Below are 19,823 nucleotides of genomic sequence, written 5' to 3' on the forward strand. Positions count from 1 at the left end.
TCTGCAAAGCGTTCGCTTCGACTGCCTTACAATAAACGAGCACGCGTGCATAGGTATCCACAAGCATTTGCGTGCTCGAAAGCGTGACGTCACGGTAATGCACTGGCGTAAATCAGGGGGGGGGGGGGGGGGCGAGCCTTTGCTTAGGGTGTGCGGGACACAGCATGCGAGCGCCCCCCCCCCCCCCCCCCCCCCCCCCCCCGTTCTCTTTTTGACTCGTCCCGGGACTACTCGTTCGGCATCGAATGATACGAGCAGCACATGCGACACATGCAAGCCGCAGGAACGATATGGGGCCTCTTCCCTTCCACAGAATGGCTCAGCAGAATCAGATGTTCAAAAAGAAAAAAAAACAGTGCTGTCATAATGACAATCTGGCAATAATCAAAGGATATGCCATGAATTCGTGTGCTTCTGTTTAAATTAACTTTAAGCTTGCTTTTCTGGCAGCGATTCAATCTGTGATTGAGACAGCGATGCTAAAGGGAAGTACTGTGCGTCTGAGGGTCGGCACCACGCAAAGCTTGGAAGCTTTCGGAGACCACCTGTGGTAGCGGAGGAGTGCGGACGTGCGTCGCATGGGCTCCGCAGATTTCAATCCCCACGGACTATCTCGACCCACTGGGCCACCAACGTTTTGTTGGATCTGAAAGAACTCACAAGCTGGATCACCCGGACACCGGTTTCAAGACGGTAGGACCATTTTTGGCAATATTACCGGACTTTGAAGCCCCGCGTGGCTCGGGCGACTTTTTGGTGGGAAACGCTCGCCGCTGAGCCTACTTAGGCTTAGCACGACTACGGGCGTTCGCGGGCAGCCAGGCCCGCTGAGCAACCGCGATGCAGCCTGGAACCGCCTCCCGCACCGCAGAATACCAAAATTTTGAGCCCTCAACGAGCAGAATAGCCCCGAATTTGCTAGAAGCACAAGAGATGGACGACGCGTTCCTCGACATCTCCGACTCCGAGAATTCGGCAGGCGGGGGAATCGAGGAATCCGCCATGCAGGAGCAGCAAGACACCCAAAAAGAAGACGAGGCAAATTGGGAATTGGCCCTGACCAAACGCCAAAAGAAGCGACAGAGAAAAAACGGACGGAACGCCGCGGCAAACGCCCCAATTTCCCCGGCCGCACAAGGTGACCTCGGAGGGGTATCCCCGGCGTCTACGCCCACAGCTGGCGTTCCAGCTGCCGGCGCGCTGAAAAAAGACGGGAAAGGAACGCAACGGCAGCTCAGGCGAAGGCTGCCCCCGCTCCCCAGGGACGATTTTAAGATTATTTTGCGACCGAAGGGACTTGTAGTCAAGTCGCTCCAGCAATTCCAAGTGGCCCGGGCCGTAGCCGCGGCATGCAGCAACAAGTTCGAAGGACGAGACCTGATCACCAGGCTCCGTACAGGATCGAATATTATAATCGTGAGCACGCCGAACGAAGAGGCCGCCCAGCTCGCGAGACGCATCACTATAGCCTCAAGATCGAAGGACGCTCATACGACGTGAACGCTTACGTGGCCGCACCGGAAGACACCCGGCGTGGCGTGATACACGGAGTTGACCCCGGAGCGACACCGGAGGAACTGAAAGCCGATTTGTGGACGCGCACACAGGGTGTTACCATCCACAGTGCTCGAAGACTAGGCAAGACCAAGACAGCTGTCATCACTTTTGACGGACCCATAACACCGAAACATGTCATCTACTGCGGAGCCGAGTACAAGTGCTACCCGTATCGGCCCACAAGACAAATCTGCTACGTTTGCTGCCAACAAGGTCACCGCTCCGACGTGTGCCCCACACCGGACGCCAAGGCTTGCAAACAGTGCGGGATGCAAAACCCGCCAAAAGACCACCAGTGTACCCCGAGATGCCTGATCTGCGGGGGCAACCACGCTACCGGATCGAGGGAGTGTCAAGACCGATTAAAGAAAGCCAGGGAGCCGCGAGGCAAGGCCAACAGCGGCAACAACGGCGGCGGACGCGAGAGCAGACGTCGCAGCCGGAACGACCGTGGCGAGAAACCGAGGTGGTTCAGCTCGGAGGGGGAGTCCTCCCAGAGCCGCTCGAGATCCCGGACGTCACGGAGCAGTTCACGGAGCCGGTCACGGTCCTTTCCGCCCCTGCCACCCCCGGCCATCAAGGGAGGGAGCCAGCAGCAGCAGCAGCAGCAGCAGCAGCAGCAGCAGCAGCAGCAGCAGCAGCAGCAGCAGCAGCAGCAGCAGCAGCAGCAGCAGCAGCAGCAGCAGCAGCAGCAGCAGCAGCAGCAGCAGCAGCAGCAGCAGCAGCAGCAGCAGCAGCAGCAGCAGCAGCAGCAGCAGCAGCAGCAGCAGCAGCAGCAGCAGCAGCAGCAGCAGCAGCAGCAGCAGCAGCAGCAGCAGCAGCAGCAGCAGCAGCAGCAGCAGCAGCAGCAGCAGCAGCAGCAGCAGCAGCAGCAGCAGCAGCAGCAGCAGCAGCAGCAGCAGCAGCAGCAGCAGCAGCAGCAGCAGCAGCAGCAGCAGCAGCAGCAGCAGCAGCAGCAGCAGCAGCAGCAGCAGCAGCAGCAGCAGCAGCAGCAGCAGCAGCAGCAGCAGCAGCAGCAGCAGCAGCAGCAGCAGCAGCAGCAGCAGCAGCAGCAGCAGCAGCAGCAGCAGCAGCAGCAGCAGCAGCAGCAGCAGCAGCAGCAGCAGCAGCAGCAGCAGCAGCAGCAGCAGCAGCAGCAGCAGCAGCAGCAGCAGCAGCAGCAGCAGCAGCAGCAGCAGCAGCAGCAGCAGCAGCAGCAGCAGCAGCAGCAGCAGCAGCAGCAGCAGCAGCAGCAGCAGCAGCAGCAGCAGCAGCAGCAGCAGCAGCAGCAGCAGCAGCAGCAGCAGCAGCAGCAGCAGCAGCAGCAGCAGCAGCAGCAGCAGCAGCAGCAGCAGCAGCAGCAGCAGCAGCAGCAGCAGCAGCAGCAGCAGCAGCAGCAGCAGCAGCAGCAGCAGCAGCAGCAGCAGCAGCAGCAGCAGCAGCAGCAGCAGCAGCAGCAGCAGCAGCAGCAGCAGCAGCAGCAGCAGCAGCAGCAGCAGCAGCAGCAGCAGCAGCAGCAGCAGCAGCAGCAGCAGCAGCAGCAGCAGCAGCAGCAGCAGCAGCAGCAGCAGCAGCAGCAGCAGCAGCAGCAGCAGCAGCAGCAGCAGCAGCAGCAGCAGCAGCAGCAGCAGCAGCAGCAGCAGCAGCAGCAGCAGCAGCAGCAGCAGCAGCAGCAGCAGCAGCAGCAGCAGCAGCAGCAGCAGCAGCAGCAGCAGCAGCAGCAGCAGCAGCAGCAGCAGCAGCAGCAGCAGCAGCAGCAGCAGCAGCAGCAGCAGCAGCAGCAGCAGCAGCAGCAGCAGCAGCAGCAGCAGCAGCAGCAGCAGCAGCAGCAGCAGCAGCAGCAGCAGCAGCAGCAGCAGCAGCAGCAGCAGCAGCAGCAGCAGCAGCAGCAGCAGCAGCAGCAGCAGCAGCAGCAGCAGCAGCAGCAGCAGCAGCAGCAGCAGCAGCAGCAGCAGCAGCAGCAGCAGCAGCAGCAGCAGCAGCAGCAGCAGCAGCAGCAGCAGCAGCAGCAGCAGCAGCAGCAGCAGCAGCAGCAGCAGCAGCAGCAGCAGCAGCAGCAGCAGCAGCAGCAGCAGCAGCAGCAGCAGCAGCAGCAGCAGCAGCAGCAGCAGCAGCAGCAGCAGCAGCAGCAGCAGCAGCAGCAGCAGCAGCAGCAGCAGCAGCAGCAGCAGCAGCAGCAGCAGCAGCAGCAGCAGCAGCAGCAGCAGCAGCAGCAGCAGCAGCAGCAGCAGCAGCAGCAGCAGCAGCAGCAGCAGCAGCAGCAGCAGCAGCAGCAGCAGCAGCAGCAGCAGCAGCAGCAGCAGCAGCAGCAGCAGCAGCAGCAGCAGCAGCAGCAGCAGCAGCAGCAGCAGCAGCAGCAGCAGCAGCAGCAGCAGCAGCAGCAGCAGCAGCAGCAGCAGCAGCAGCAGCAGCAGCAGCAGCAGCAGCAGCAGCAGCAGCAGCAGCAGCAGCAGCAGCAGCAGCAGCAGCAGCAGCAGCAGCAGCAGCAGCAGCAGCAGCAGCAGCAGCAGCAGCAGCAGCAGCAGCAGCAGCAGCAGCAGCAGCAGCAGCAGCAGCAGCAGCAGCAGCAGCAGCAGCAGCAGCAGCAGCAGCAGCAGCAGCAGCAGCAGCAGCAGCAGCAGCAGCAGCAGCAGCAGCAGCAGCAGCAGCAGCAGCAGCAGCAGCAGCAGCAGCAGCAGCAGCAGCAGCAGCAGCAGCAGCAGCAGCAGCAGCAGCAGCAGCAGCAGCAGCAGCAGCAGCAGCAGCAGCAGCAGCAGCAGCAGCAGCAGCAGCAGCAGCAGCAGCAGCAGCAGCAGCAGCAGCAGCAGCAGCAGCAGCAGCAGCAGCAGCAGCAGCAGCAGCAGCAGCAGCAGCAGCAGCAGCAGCAGCAGCAGCAGCAGCAGCAGCAGCAGCAGCAGCAGCAGCAGCAGCAGCAGCAGCAGCAGCAGCAGCAGCAGCAGCAGCAGCAGCAGCAGCAGCAGCAGCAGCAGCAGCAGCAGCAGCAGCAGCAGCAGCAGCAGCAGCAGCAGCAGCAGCAGCAGCAGCAGCAGCAGCAGCAGCAGCAGCAGCAGCAGCAGCAGCAGCAGCAGCAGCAGCAGCAGCAGCAGCAGCAGCAGCAGCAGCAGCAGCAGCAGCAGCAGCAGCAGCAGCAGCAGCAGCAGCAGCAGCAGCAGCAGCAGCAGCAGCAGCAGCAGCAGCAGCAGCAGCAGCAGCAGCAGCAGCAGCAGCAGCAGCAGCAGCAGCAGCAGCAGCAGCAGCAGCAGCAGCAGCAGCAGCAGCAGCAGCAGCAGCAGCAGCAGCAGCAGCAGCAGCAGCAGCAGCAGCAGCAGCAGCAGCAGCAGCAGCAGCAGCAGCAGCAGCAGCAGCAGCAGCAGCAGCAGCAGCAGCAGCAGCAGCAGCAGCAGCAGCAGCAGCAGCAGCAGCAGCAGCAGCAGCAGCAGCAGCAGCAGCAGCAGCAGCAGCAGCAGCAGCAGCAGCAGCAGCAGCAGCAGCAGCAGCAGCAGCAGCAGCAGCAGCAGCAGCAGCAGCAGCAGCAGCAGCAGCAGCAGCAGCAGCAGCAGCAGCAGCAGCAGCAGCAGCAGCAGCAGCAGCAGCAGCAGCAGCAGCAGCAGCAGCAGCAGCAGCAGCAGCAGCAGCAGCAGCAGCAGCAGCAGCAGCAGCAGCAGCAGCAGCAGGCCAGCAGCAGCAGCAGCAGCAGCAGCAGCAGCAGCAGCAGCAGCAGCAGCAGCAGCAGCAGCAGCAGCAGCAGCAGCAGCAGCAGCAGCAGCAGCAGCAGCAGCAGCAGCAGCAGCAGCAGCAGCAGCAGCACAGCAGCAGCAGCAGCAGCAGCAGCAGCAAGCAGCAGCAGCAGCACAGCAGCAGCAGCAGCAGCAGCAGCAGCAGCAGCAGCAGCAGCAGCAGCAGCAGCAGCAGCAGCAGCAGCAGCAGCAGCAGCAGCAGCAGCAGCAGCAGCAGCAGCAGCAGCAGCAGCAGCAGCAGCAGCAGCAGCAGCAGCAGCAGCAGCAGCAGCAGCAGCAGCAGCAGCAGCAGCAGCAGCAGCAGCAGCAGCAGCAGCAGCAGCAGCAGCAGCAGCAGCAGCAGCAGCAGCAGCAGCAGCAGCAGCAGCAGCAGCAGCAGCAGCAGCAGCAGCAGCAGCAGCAGCAGCAGCAGCAGCAGCAGCAGCAGCAGCAGCAGCAGCAGCAGCAGCAGCAGCAGCAGCAGCAGCAGCAGCAGCAGCAGCAGCAGCAGCAGCAGCAGCAGCAGCAGCAGCAGCAGCAGCAGCAGCAGCAGCAGCAGCAGCAGCAGCAGCAGCAGCAGCAGCAGCAGCAGCAGCAGCAGGCAGCAGCAGCAGCAGCAGCAGCAGCAGCAGCAGCAGCAGCAGCAGCAGCAGCAGCAGCAGCAGCAGCAGCAGCAGCAGCAGCAGCAGCAGCAGCAGCAGCAGCAGCAGCAGCAGCAGCAGCAGCAGCAGCAGCAGCAGCAGCAGCAGCAGCAGCAGCAGCAGCAGCAGCAGCAGCAGCAGCCAGCAGCAGCAGCAGCAGCAGCAGCAGCAGCAGCAGCAGCAGCAGCAGCAGCAGCAGCAGCAGCAGCAGCAGCAGCAGCAGCAGCAGCAGCAGCAGCAGCAGCAGCAGCAGCAGCAGCAGCAGCAGCAGCAGCAGCAGCAGCAGCAGCAGCAGCAGCAGCAGCAGCAGCAGCAGCAGCAGCAGCAGCAGCAGCAGCAGCAGCAGCAGCAGCAGCAGCAGCAGCAGCAGCAGCAGCAGCAGCAGCAGCAGCAGCAGCAGCAGCGCAGCAGCAGCAGCAGCAGCAGCAGCAGCACAGCAGCAGCAGCAGCAGCAGCAGCAGCAGCAGCAGCAGCAGCAGCAGCAGCAGCAGCAGCAGCAGCAGCAGCAGCAGCAGCAGCAGCAGCAGCAGCAGCAGCAGCAGCAGCAGCAGCAGCAGCAGCAGCAGCAGCAGCAGCAGCAGCAGCAGCAGCAGCAGCAGCAGCAGCAGCAGCAGCAGCAGCAGCAGCAGCAGCAGCAGCAGCAGCAGCAGCAGCAGCAGCAGCAGCAGCAGCAGCAGCAGCAGCAGCAGCAGCAGCAGCAGCAGCAGCAGCAGCAGCAGCAGCAGCAGCAGCAGCAGCAGCAGCAGCAGCAGCAGCAGCAGCAGCAGCAGCAGCAGCAGCAGCAGCAGCAGCAGCAGCAGCAGCAGCAGCAGCAGCAGCAGCAGCAGCAGCAGCAGCAGCAGCAGCAGCAGCAGCAGCAGCAGCAGCAGCAGCAGCAGCAGCAGCAGCAGCAGCAGCAGCAGCAGCAGCAGCAGCAGCAGCAGCAGCAGCAGCAGCAGCAGCAGCAGCAGCAGCAGCAGCAGCAGCAGCAGCAGCAGCAGCAGCAGCAGCAGCAGCAGCAGCAGCAGCAGCAGCAGCAGCAGCAGCAGCAGCAGCAGCAGCAGCAGCAGCAGCAGCAGCAGCAGCAGCAGCAGCAGCAAGCAGCAGCAGCAGCAGCAGCAGCAGCAGCAGCAGCAGCAGCAGCAGCAGCAGCAGCAGCAGCAGCAGCAGCAGCAGCAGCAGCAGCAGCAGCAGCAGCAGCAGCAGCAGCAGCAGCAGCAGCAGCAGCAGCAGCAGCAGCAGCAGCAGCAGCAGCAGCAGCAGCAGCAGCAGCAAGCAGCAGCAGCAGCAGCAGCAGCAGCAGCAGCAGCAGCAGCAGCAGCAGCAGCAGCAGCAGCAGCAGCAGCAGCAGCAGCAGCAGCAGCAGCAGCAGCAGCAGCAGCAGCAGCAGCAAGCAGCAGCAGCAGCAGCAGCAGCAGCAGCAGCAGCAGCAGCAGCAGCAGCAGCAGCAGCAGCAGCAGCAGCAGCAGCAGCAGCAGCAGCAGCAGCAGCAGCAGCAGCAGCAGCAGCAGCAGCAGCAGCAGCAGCAGCAGCAGCAGCAGCAGCAGCAGCAGCAGCAGCAGCAGCAGCAGCAGCAGCAGCAGCAGCAGCAGCAGCAGCAGCAGCAGCAGCACAGCAGCAGCAGCAGCAGCAGCAGCAGCAGCAGCAGCAGCAGCAGCAGCAGCAGCAGCAGCAGCAGCAGCAGCAGCAGCAGCAGCAGCAGCAGCAGCAGCAGCAGCAGCAGCAGCAGCAGCAGCAGCAGCAGCAGCAGCAGCAGCAGCAGCAGCAGCAGCAGCAGCAGCAGCAGCAGCAGCAGCAGCAGCAGCAGCAGCAGCAGCAGCAGCAGCAGCAGCAGCAGCAGCAGCAGCAGCAGCAGCAGCAGCCAGCAGCAGCAGCAGCAGCAGCAGCAGCAGCAGCAGCAGCAGCAGCAGCAGCAGCAGCAGCAGCAGCAGCAGCAGCAGCAGCAGCAGCAGCAGCAGCAGCAGCAGCAGCAGCAGCAGCAGCAGCAGCAGCAGCAGCAGCAGCAGCAGCAGCAGCAGCAGCAGCAGCAGCAGCAGCAGCAGCAGCAGCAGCAGCAGCAGCAGCAGCAGCAGCAGCAGCAGCAGCAGCAGCAGCAGCAGCAGCAGCAGCAGCAGCAGCAGCAGCAGCAGCAGCAGCAGCAGCAGCAGCAGCAGCAGCAGCAGCAGCAGCAGCAGCAGCAGCAGCAGCAGCAGCAGCAGCAGCAGCAGCAGCAGCAGCAGCAGCAGCAGCAGCAGCAGCAGCAGCAGCAGCAGCAGCAGCAGCAGCAGCAGCAGCAGCAGCAGCAGCAGCAGCAGCAGCAGCAGCAGCAGCAGCAGCAGCAGCAGCAGCAGCAGCAGCAGCAGCAGCAGCAGCAGCAGCAGCAGCAGCAGCAGCAGCAGCAGCAGCAGCAGCAGCAGCAGCAGCAGCAGCAGCAGCAGCAGCAGCAGCAGCAGCAGCAGCAGCAGCAGCAGCAGCAGCAGCAGCAGCAGCAGCAGCAGCAGCAGCAGCAGCAGCAGCAGCAGCAGCAGCAGCAGCAGCAGCAGCAGCAGCAGCAGCAGCAGCAGCAGCAGCAGCAGCAGCAGCAGCAGCAGCAGCAGCAGCAGCAGCAGCAGCAGCAGCAGCAGCAGCAGCAGCAGCAGCAGCAGCAGCAGCAGCAGCAGCAGCAGCAGCAGCAGCAGCAGCAGCAGCAGCAGCAGCAGCAGCAGCAGCAGCAGCAGCAGCAGCAGCAGCAGCAGCAGCAGCAGCAGCAGCAGCAGCAGCAGCAGCAGCAGCAGCAGCAGCAGCAGCAGCAGCAGCAGCAGCAGCAGCAGCAGCAGCAGCAGCAGCAGCAGCAGCAGCAGCAGCAGCAGCAGCAGCAGCAGCAGCAGCAGCAGCAGCAGCAGCAGCAGCAGCAGCAGCAGCAGCAGCAGCAGCAGCAGCAGCAGCAGCAGCAGCAGCAGCAGCAGCAGCAGCAGCAGCAGCAGCAGCAGCACAGCAGCAGCAGCAGCAGCAGCAGCAGCAGCAGCAGCAGCAGCAGCAGCAGCAGCAGCAGCAGCAGCAGCAGCAGCAGCAGCAGCAGCAGCAGCAGCAGCAGCAGCAGCAGCAGCAGCAGCAGCAGCAGCAGCAGCAGCAGCAGCAGCAGCAGCAGCAGCAGCAGCAGCAGCAGCAGCAGCAGCAGCAGCAGCAGCAGCAGCAGCAGCAGCAGCAGCAGCAGCAGCAGCAGCAGCAGCAGCAGCAGCAGCAGCAGCAGCAGCAGCAGCAGCAGCAGCAGCAGCAGCAGCAGCAGCAGCAGCAGCAGCAGCAGCAGCAGCAGCAGCAGCAGCAGCAGCAGCAGCAGCAGCAGCAGCAGCAGCAGCAGCAGCAGCAGCAGCAGCAGCAGCAGCAGCAGCAGCAGCAGCAGCAGCAGCAGCAGCAGCAGCAGCAGCAGCAGCAGCAGCAGCAGCAGCAGCAGCAGCAGCAGCAGCAGCAGCAGCAGCAGCAGCAGCAGCAGCAGCAGCAGCAGCAGCAGCAGCAGCAGCAGCAGCAGCAGCAGCAGCAGCAGCAGCAGCAGCAGCAGCAGCAGCAGCAGCAGCAGCAGCAGCAGCAGCAGCAGCAGCAGCAGCAGCAGCAGCAGCAGCAGCAGCAGCAGCAGCAGCAGCAGCAGCAGCAGCAGCAGCAGCAGCAGCAGCAGCAGCAGCAGCAGCAGCAGCAGCAGCAGCAGCAGCAGCAGCAGCAGCAGCAGCAGCAGCAGCAGCAGCAGCAGCAGCAGCAGCAGCAGCAGCAGCAGCAGCAGCAGCAGCAGCAGCAGCAGCAGCAGCAGCAGCAGCAGCAGCAGCAGCAGCAGCAGCAGCAGCAGCAGCAGCAGCAGCAGCAGCAGCAGCAGCAGCAGCAGCAGCAGCAGCAGCAGCAGCAGCAGCAGCAGCAGCAGCAGCAGCAGCAGCAGCAGCAGCAGCAGCAGCAGCAGCAGCAGCAGCAGCAGCAGCAGCAGCAGCAGCAGCAGCAGCAGCAGCAGCAGCAGCAGCAGCAGCAGCAGCAGCAGCAGCAGCAGCAGCAGCAGCAGCAGCAGCAGCAGCAGCAGCAGCAGCAGCAGCAGCAGCAGCAGCAGCAGCAGCAGCAGCAGCAGCAGCAGCAGCAGCAGCAGCAGCAGCAGCAGCAGCAGCAGCAGCAGCAGCAGCAGCAGCAGCAGCAGCAGCAGCAGCAGCAGCAGCAGCAGCAGCAGCAGCAGCAGCAGCAGCAGCAGCAGCAGCAGCAGCAGCAGCAGCAGCAGCAGCAGCAGCAGCAGCAGCAGCAGCAGCAGCAGCAGCAGCAGCAGCAGCAGCAGCAGCAGCAGCAGCAGCAGCAGCAGCAGCAGCAGCAGCAGCAGCAGCAGCAGCAGCAGCAGCAGCAGCAGCAGCAGCAGCAGCAGCAGCAGCAGCAGCAGCAGCAGCAGCAGCAGCAGCAGCAGCAGCAGCAGCAGCAGCAGCAGCAGCAGCAGCAGCAGCAGCAGCAGCAGCAGCAGCAGCAGCAGCAGCAGCAGCAGCAGCAGCAGCAGCAGCAGCAGCAGCAGCAGCAGCAGCAGCAGCAGCAGCAGCAGCAGCAGCAGCAGCAGCAGCAGCAGCAGCAGCAGCAGCAGCAGCAGCAGCAGCAGCAGCAGCAGCAGCAGCAGCAGCAGCAGCAGCAGCAGCAGCAGCAGCAGCAGCAGCAGCAGCAGCAGCAGCAGCAGCAGCAGCAGCAGCAGCAGCAGCAGCAGCAGCAGCAGCAGCAGCAGCAGCAGCAGCAGCAGCAGCAGCAGCAGCAGCAGCAGCAGCAGCAGCAGCAGCAGCAGCAGCAGCAGCAGCAGCAGCAGCAGCAGCAGCAGCAGCAGCAGCAGCAGCAGCAGCAGCAGCAGCAGCAGCAGCAGCAGCAGCAGCAGCAGCAGCAGCAGCAGCAGCAGCAGCAGCAGCAGCAGCAGCAGCAGCAGCAGCAGCAGCAGCAGCAGCAGCAGCAGCAGCAGCAGCAGCAGCAGCAGCAGCAGCAGCAGCAGCAGCAGCAGCAGCAGCAGCAGCAGCAGCAGCAGCAGCAGCAGCAGCAGCAGCAGCAGCAGCAGCAGCAGCAGCAGCAGCAGCAGCAGCAGCAGCAGCAGCAGCAGCAGCAGCAGCAGCAGCAGCAGCAGCAGCAGCAGCAGCAGCAGCAGCAGCAGCAGCAGCAGCAGCAGCAGCAGCAGCAGCAGCAGCAGCAGCAGCAGCAGCAGCAGCAGCAGCAGCAGCAGCAGCAGCAGCAGCAGCAGCAGCAGCAGCAGCAGCAGCAGCAGCAGCAGCAGCAGCAGCAGCAGCAGCAGCAGCAGCAGCAGCAGCAGCAGCAGCAGCAGCAGCAGCAGCAGCAGCAGCAGCAGCAGCAGCAGCAGCAGCAGCAGCAGCAGCAGCAGCAGCAGCAGCAGCAGCAGCAGCAGCAGCAGCAGCAGCAGCAGCAGCAGCAGCAGCAGCAGCAGCAGCAGCAGCAGCAGCAGCAGCAGCAGCAGCAGCAGCAGCAGCAGCAGCAGCAGCAGCAGCAGCAGCAGCAGCAGCAGCAGCAGCAGCAGCAGCAGCAGCAGCAGCAGCAGCAGCAGCAGCAGCAGCAGCAGCAGCAGCAGCAGCAGCAGCAGCAGCAGCAGCAGCAGCAGCAGCAGCAGCAGCAGCAGCAGCAGCAGCAGCAGCAGCAGCAGCAGCAGCAGCAGCAGCAGCAGCAGCAGCAGCAGCAGCAGCAGCAGCAGCAGCAGCAGCAGCAGCAGCAGCAGCAGCAGCAGCAGCAGCAGCAGCAGCAGCAGCAGCAGCAGCAGCAGCAGCAGCAGCAGCAGCAGCAGCAGCAGCAGCAGCAGCAGCAGCAGCAGCAGCAGCAGCAGCAGCAGCAGCAGCAGCAGCAGCAGCAGCAGCAGCAGCAGCAGCAGCAGCAGCAGCAGCAGCAGCAGCAGCAGCAGCAGCAGCAGCAGCAGCAGCAGCAGCAGCAGCAGCAGCAGCAGCAGCAGCAGCAGCAGCAGCAGCAGCAGCAGCAGCAGCAGCAGCAGCAGCAGCAGCAGCAGCAGCAGCAGCAGCAGCAGCAGCAGCAGCAGCAGCAGCAGCAGCAGCAGCAGCAGCAGCAGCAGCAGCAGCAGCAGCAGCAGCAGCAGCAGCAGCAGCAGCAGCAGCAGCAGCAGCAGCAGCAGCAGCAGCAGCAGCAGCAGCAGCAGCAGCAGCAGCAGCAGCAGCAGCAGCAGCAGCAGCAGCAGCAGCAGCAGCAGCAGCAGCAGCAGCAGCAGCAGCAGCAGCAGCAGCAGCAGCAGCAGCAGCAGCAGCAGCAGCAGCAGCAGCAGCAGCAGCAGCAGCAGCAGCAGCAGCAGCAGCAGCAGCAGCAGCAGCAGCAGCAGCAGCAGCAGCAGCAGCAGCAGCAGCAGCAGCAGCAGCAGCAGCAGCAGCAGCAGCAGCAGCAGCAGCAGCAGCAGCAGCAGCAGCAGCAGCAGCAGCAGCAGCAGCAGCAGCAGCAGCAGCAGCAGCAGCAGCAGCAGCAGCAGCAGCAGCAGCAGCAGCAGCAGCAGCAGCAGCAGCAGCAGCAGCAGCAGCAGCAGCAGCAGCAGCAGCAGCAGCAGCAGCAGCAGCAGCAGCAGCAGCAGCAGCAGCAGCAGCAGCAGCAGCAGCAGCAGCAGCAGCAGCAGCAGCAGCAGCAGCAGCAGCAGCAGCAGCAGCAGCAGCAGCAGCAGCAGCAGCAGCAGCAGCAGCAGCAGCAGCAGCAGCAGCAGCAGCAGCAGCAGCAGCAGCAGCAGCAGCAGCAGCAGCAGCAGCAGCAGCAGCAGCAGCAGCAGCAGCAGCAGCAGCAGCAGCAGCAGCAGCAGCAGCAGCAGCAGCAGCAGCAGCAGCAGCAGCAGCAGCAGCAGCAGCAGCAGCAGCAGCAGCAGCAGCAGCAGCAGCAGCAGCAGCAGCAGCAGCAGCAGCAGCAGCAGCAGCAGCAGCAGCAGCAGCAGCAGCAGCAGCAGCAGCAGCAGCAGCAGCAGCAGCAGCAGCAGCAGCAGCAGCAGCAGCAGCAGCAGCAGCAGCAGCAGCAGCAGCAGCAGCAGCAGCAGCAGCAGCAGCAGCAGCAGCAGCAGCAGCAGCAGCAGCAGCAGCAGCAGCAGCAGCAGCAGCAGCAGCAGCAGCAGCAGCAGCAGCAGCAGCAGCAGCAGCAGCAGCAGCAGCAGCAGCAGCAGCAGCAGCAGCAGCAGCAGCAGCAGCAGCAGCAGCAGCAGCAGCAGCAGCAGCAGCAGCAGCAGCAGCAGCAGCAGCAGCAGCAGCAGCAGCAGCAGCAGCAGCAGCAGCAGCAGCAGCAGCAGCAGCAGCAGCAGCAGCAGCAGCAGCAGCAGCAGCAGCAGCAGCAGCAGCAGCAGCAGCAGCAGCAGCAGCAGCAGCAGCAGCAGCAGCAGCAGCAGCAGCAGCAGCAGCAGCAGCAGCAGCAGCAGCAGCAGCAGCAGCAGCAGCAGCAGCAGCAGCAGCAGCAGCAGCAGCAGCAGCAGCAGCAGCAGCAGCAGCAGCAGCAGCAGCAGCAGCAGCAGCAGCAGCAGCAGCAGCAGCAGCAGCAGCAGCAGCAGCAGCAGCAGCAGCAGCAGCAGCAGCAGCAGCAGCAGCAGCAGCAGCAGCAGCAGCAGCAGCAGCAGCAGCAGCAGCAGCAGCAGCAGCAGCAGCAGCAGCAGCAGCAGCAGCAGCAGCAGCAGCAGCAGCAGCAGCAGCAGCAGCAGCAGCAGCAGCAGCAGCAGCAGCAGCAGCAGCAGCAGCAGCAGCAGCAGCAGCAGCAGCAGCAGCAGCAGCAGCAGCAGCAGCAGCAGCAGCAGCAGCAGCAGCAGCAGCAGCAGCAGCAGCAGCAGCAGCAGCAGCAGCAGCAGCAGCAGCAGCAGCAGCAGCAGCAGCAGCAGCAGCAGCAGCAGCAGCAGCAGCAGCAGCAGCAGCAGCAGCAGCAGCAGCAGCAGCAGCAGCAGCAGCAGCAGCAGCAGCAGCAGCAGCAGCAGCAGCAGCAGCAGCAGCAGCAGCAGCAGCAGCAGCAGCAGCAGCAGCAGCAGCAGCAGCAGCAGCAGCAGCAGCAGCAGCAGCAGCAGCAGCAGCAGCAGCAGCAGCAGCAGCAGCAGCAGCAGCAGCAGCAGCAGCAGCAGCAGCAGCAGCAGCAGCAGCAGCAGCAGCAGCAGCAGCAGCAGCAGCAGCAGCAGCAGCAGCAGCAGCAGCAGCAGCAGCAGCAGCAGCAGCAGCAGCAGCAGCAGCAGCAGCAGCAGCAGCAGCAGCAGCAGCAGCAGCAGCAGCAGCAGCAGCAGCAGCAGCAGCAGCAGCAGCAGCAGCAGCAGCAGCAGCAGCAGCAGCAGCAGCAGCAGCAGCAGCAGCAGCAGCAGCAGCAGCAGCAGCAGCAGCAGCAGCAGCAGCAGCAGCAGCAGCAGCAGCAGCAGCAGCAGCAGCAGCAGCAGCAGCAGCAGCAGCAGCAGCAGCAGCAGCAGCAGCAGCAGCAGCAGCAGCAGCAGCAGCAGCAGCAGCAGCAGCAGCAGCAGCAGCAGCAGCAGCAGCAGCAGCAGCAGCAGCAGCAGCAGCAGCAGCAGCAGCAGCAGCAGCAGCAGCAGCAGCAGCAGCAGCAGCAGCAGCAGCAGCAGCAGCAGCAGCAGCAGCAGCAGCAGCAGCAGCAGCAGCAGCAGCAGCAGCAGCAGCAGCAGCAGCAGCAGCAGCAGCAGCAGCAGCAGCAGCAGCAGCAGCAGCAGCAGCAGCAGCAGCAGCAGCAGCAGCAGCAGCAGCAGCAGCAGCAGCAGCAGCAGCAGCAGCAGCAGCAGCAGCAGCAGCAGCAGCAGCAGCAGCAGCAGCAGCAGCAGCAGCAGCAGCAGCAGCAGCAGCAGCAGCAGCAGCAGCAGCAGCAGCAGCAGCAGCAGCAGCAGCAGCAGCAGCAGCAGCAGCAGCAGCAGCAGCAGCAGCAGCAGCAGCAGCAGCAGCAGCAGCAGCAGCAGCAGCAGCAGCAGCAGCAGCAGCAGCAGCAGCAGCAGCAGCAGCAGCAGCAGCAGCAGCAGCAGCAGCAGCAGCAGCAGCAGCAGCAGCAGCAGCAGCAGCAGCAGCAGCAGCAGCAGCAGCAGCAGCAGCAGCAGCAGCAGCAGCAGCAGCAGCAGCAGCAGCAGCAGCAGCAGCAGCAGCAGCAGCAGCAGCAGCAGCAGCAGCAGCAGCAGCAGCAGCAGCAGCAGCAGCAGCAGCAGCAGCAGCAGCAGCAGCAGCAGCAGCAGCAGCAGCAGCAGCAGCAGCAGCAGCAGCAGCAGCAGCAGCAGCAGCAGCAGCAGCAGCAGCAGCAGCAGCAGCAGCAGCAGCAGCAGCAGCAGCAGCAGCAGCAGCAGCAGCAGCAGCAGCAGCAGCAGCAGCAGCAGCAGCAGCAGCAGCAGCAGCAGCAGCAGCAGCAGCAGCAGCAGCAGCAGCAGCAGCAGCAGCAGCAGCAGCAGCAGCAGCAGCAGCAGCAGCAGCAGCAGCAGCAGCAGCAGCAGCAGCAGCAGCAGCAGCAGCAGCAGCAGCAGCAGCAGCAGCAGCAGCAGCAGCAGCAGCAGCAGCAGCAGCAGCAGCAGCAGCAGCAGCAGCAGCAGCAGCAGCAGCAGCAGCAGCAGCAGCAGCAGCAGCAGCAGCAGCAGCAGCAGCAGCAGCAGCAGCAGCAGCAGCAGCAGCAGCAGCAGCAGCAGCAGCAGCAGCAGCAGCAGCAGCAGCAGCAGCAGCAGCAGCAGCAGCAGCAGCAGCAGCAGCAGCAGCAGCAGCAGCAGCAGCAGCAGCAGCAGCAGCAGCAGCAGCAGCAGCAGCAGCAGCAGCAGCAGCAGCAGCAGCAGCAGCAGCAGCAGCAGCAGCAGCAGCAGCAGCAGCAGCAGCAGCAGCAGCAGCAGCAGCAGCAGCAGCAGCAGCAGCAGCAGCAGCAGCAGCAGCAGCAGCAGCAGCAGCAGCAGCAGCAGCAGCAGCAGCAGCAGCAGCAGCAGCAGCAGCAGCAGCAGCAGCAGCAGCAGCAGCAGCAGCAGCAGCAGCAGCAGCAGCAGCAGCAGCAGCAGCAGCAGCAGCAGCAGCAGCAGCAGCAGCAGCAGCAGCAGCAGCAGCAGCAGCAGCAGCAGCAGCAGCAGCAGCAGCAGCAGCAGCAGCAGCAGCAGCAGCAGCAGCAGCAGCAGCAGCAGCAGCAGCAGCAGCAGCAGCAGCAGCAGCAGCAGCAGCAGCAGCAGCAGCAGCAGCAGCAGCAGCAGCAGCAGCAGCAGCAGCAGCAGCAGCAGCAGCAGCAGCAGCAGCAGCAGCAGCAGCAGCAGCAGCAGCAGCAGCAGCAGCAGCAGCAGCAGCAGCAGCAGCAGCAAGCCCGAAAGAGCGGCGGCGTCAAGGTGAGCTGGGGAGCCGAAAACCCCTGGTTTGCTCCGCACTCGGGAGGGATAACTAACAAACAGAACACAAACACAAACAGCAACCGCGACCAACCTAGACAGGAGGACGCGGAGAAAACAGCGCTGAGACGCGAATTAGAACTATCACGCGCTAGGCAGACAGAGCTAGAGCGCAAAATAGCAGAGCTCACGAAGGCAGTACGAGACCTTAAGTCGAACAGCCCTCCGCAGCCACAAACATTACAAACCCAAGCCCAGTCGCAAACAGGCAACGAGCAGGGCCTCCAAACAGGCAAGAAGCAGGGCCTCCTCCAACAACACATTCATACACAACAAGCACCGCCCGACATCATAGCGCTTCAAGAGACGGGCACTACGCCAACACTCGCAGGATATACGTGCTACGAGACTCAAGAGAAAGGAAGAACGGCAACCCTAGTCAGTAAGGCGCTCATCGCCATAAACCATGACAAGATTGCCGACACCGACGTAGAACACGTGATAGTAGAAATTATACCAAAGAAGAAAAGAAAGAGGGGCAGCATCTTCCTTGTGAACGCATACAGTCCTCCAAAACAGAGGAAAGCAAAATTCCATGAACTTTTCCATGGCGCACGCAACCTAGCAAAAAACAACACGCTAATCATACTAGGAGACTTCAATGCCATGGACAAAAGCTGGGGATACCAAACAGCTAACCCAAAAGGCAAAGCACTAGCAGCGGCAGCAGAAAACACTGACTGCACCCTCCTCACAGACTCAGACACTCCAACCAGAATCGGAAACAGCGTCAGTACCGACACCTGCCCCGACCTCACATTCATACGGGGAGCGGAACAGGCAGTGTGGGAGAACCTGTTAGAAAATCTGGGCAGTGACCACTATATACTTAAAACACAAGTAACCTCAGACAGGCTAAAGCGCCAGCTGGGATCGGCAAAAATTACGGATTGGAGCGCTTTTCGCGAGGCATGCGACGGGAATCTCGCCGCGAAAGGGATCCAATCGATAGAAGAGTGGGGAAACATGCTGAAAGAAAAACAGCGCAAGTACACTAAAGAAATCGCGCGAACGACGCAGACACCCGAGGTGGACGCCAGGCTGCTCAAGCTATGGGAAGCTAGACGCGGGCTCACCAAGAGGTGGAAGAAACAAAAGTACAACAGAAAACTAAAACTTAAGATCGCAGAAGTCACAGCGAAAGCAGAAGAGTACGCGGCGCAATTGGCAAGGCAAAACTGGCAACAATTCAGTGACTCCCTCAACGGAACTTTGAGCACATCGAGGACGTGGCATATACTCAAGGCTCTCATAGATCCAACAAAAACCAAGGCAGAAAACAACAAAGCCATCTACCGGTTAATCCACCAGTTCAAGGGACCAGATTCAGCACTCCTGGAAAAAGTACGCGTTAAGTGCTTCGGGGACACACACCCAGCAGCTTACGCAGAGCGCTATCGAGGAAGTGAAAACGACACCTTGGACAGACCCATCACGCGAGAAGAGGTCTACGCAGCGATTAGAAACACAACCAGAAATACGGCCGCGGGTGCAGATAAGATCAATAACGCACTCATCCGCAACCTCAGTGATGAGCTAGTCGCTGAATTAACGGACTTTCTCAACAAACACTGGGAAGCAGAGACCGTCCCCGAGGAGTGGAAACATGCGGAGGTTGTCATGATTCCTAAACCAGGCAAGAAACTACAAATTGAGAACCTCAGACCGATCTCGCTCACATCGTGCCTAGGAAAACTGTACGAACGAGTGGTGACGCTGAGATTACAACAGTACATGGAGGACAACGAACTGTATCCCCACAGCATGTTCGGTTTCAGAGCAAAACTATCGACCCAAGATGTACTACTTCAAATCAAAGAAGAAGTACTTGGGAACGTCCCCAAGAGCGGAGAAAACATAATACTGGCATTGGACATCAAGGGGGCTTTTGACAATGTCAGTCACGAGGCTATCCTTACGGGCATGAACGACCTGAACTGCGGAAGGAGAATCTACGGCTACGTCAAAGCCTTCCTCTCAAATAGAACGGCAACGATTGGCCTGGGGGAGCTCAGATCAGACAAATTTCTTACTCCAAATAAAGGAACACCTCAAGGATCGGTCATCTCCCCTACGCTCTTCAACATAGCCATGATTGGCTTGGCAAAACAGTTAAAAGCAATCGACGGCATACACCATGCCATGTATGCCGACGACATCACCATCTGGGTCAACACAGGCTCGCTCGGAGAGAAAGAAGAGAAATTACAAAAGGCAGCCACCTGCGTAGAGAACTACGTCAGAGAAAGAGGGCTAGCATGCTCCACCGAGAAATCAGAGCTCCTAAGAGTTTGGAGAGGAAAACAAAATCGCACAGTCCCCACTAGCGACGACTTAAAGTTGAACGTCTACCTCGACGGGAATTCGATACCGGAAAAAACACTCATCAGAATCTTGGGGATGTGGATACAGTCAAACCAACGCTGCACTCACACTCTCGCCCTACTCAAAGCATCCACTCTACAAGTGGCCCGCATGATCACGCGCATCTCACACAGACGTCATGGCATGCGAGAGGAGGACACACTTAAGTTGGTCAGAAGCCTGGTAGTCAGCCGAGTGACATACAGCCTCCCCTACTATAATCCCATCAAGAGTGAGGTACAACAGGCGGACGTGATTCTACGCAAAGCCTACAAAACCGCACTCCACCTTCCTCACAGCACTTCAACTGAAAAGCTCCTAGCCCTAGGACTACGCAACACTTTCGATGAATTGAGAGAGGCACAACTAGTCTCCCAACTGCGCAGACTACAACAGACCCCATCTGGCAGGGAGCTCCTAAAGAAACTGGGCCGCGCCGATCAAATTCAAGAAATACAGAGGACAGAAACAATTCCGGACGAATATCGCAACACACTAAAAGTAACGCCAATACCCCGGAACATGGATCCCAACCTACACAAAGCACGCAGAGAGGCAAGGGCTGAATACCTACAAAAGACATTAGCACCCCAAGAAACGACGGTATACGTGGACGCAGCCACATACACCAGAACAGCGGGGCAGCACAACAGCAATGCGGTAACAACGGTGATTGACTCAACCCTACGCGAGATCACCAGCGCATCACTACAAGACTGTACGATAGTCGAGGCTGAGGAAGCGGCCGTCGCTCTAGCGGCAGCGGAGGGCTATCGGTCTAAACGGTCTCTAAAAATCCTTACAGACTCACAAACAGCATGCCGCAACTACCTACGCGGCAGAATAGGGCACAGAGCGCTCCGCATACTCCGCTCTGGGGGCCACATAACACAACGACAAACAAACGGAGAACCAATCAGGCATACGATAGTATGGACGCCGGGACATACGGGAGTAACAGGGAACCAAGAGGCGGACAGGATAGCTCGAGGGTACACTTATTACCGAGCATCCAACGTAGGCGACCTCGAGGGGAACGAACCTGTACCCCAAGATTATTCGGCGATTCTAAATTATTACAAGGGCTGCAGAAAGCGGTATCCACCACCGGACAACTCCCTTAGCAGAGAGGACTCTGTCGCGTGGAGACAGCTACAGACGGGCTCCTACCCGAACCTACACGTACTCAACAAAATATATCCAACACAATACAATGACAAATGCCCTTGGTGCCAAGAACCCCCCACGCTGTACCACATAACGTGGGCATGCCAGAGGATAAGCGTGGTACCAGTGATAACAAACCCGAGTGCGGAGCAATGG

The 19,823-nt window shown here is 62.7% G+C and overlaps 1 pseudogene; it reads left to right on the forward strand.

Moving 5' to 3' along the window:
* Positions 1–544: 544 nt before the first annotated feature.
* The window catches only part of LOC149359848 (uncharacterized), a 36,599-nt pseudogene continuing 17,320 nt past the window's right edge, over positions 545–19,823 (forward strand).

The sequence above is a fragment of the Amblyomma mixtum genome, chromosome 2, assembly GCF_055824585.1.
Source record: "Amblyomma mixtum isolate Tamu chromosome 2, ASM5582458v1, whole genome shotgun sequence".
NCBI classification, from domain to species: domain Eukaryota; kingdom Metazoa; phylum Arthropoda; class Arachnida; order Ixodida; family Ixodidae; genus Amblyomma; species Amblyomma mixtum.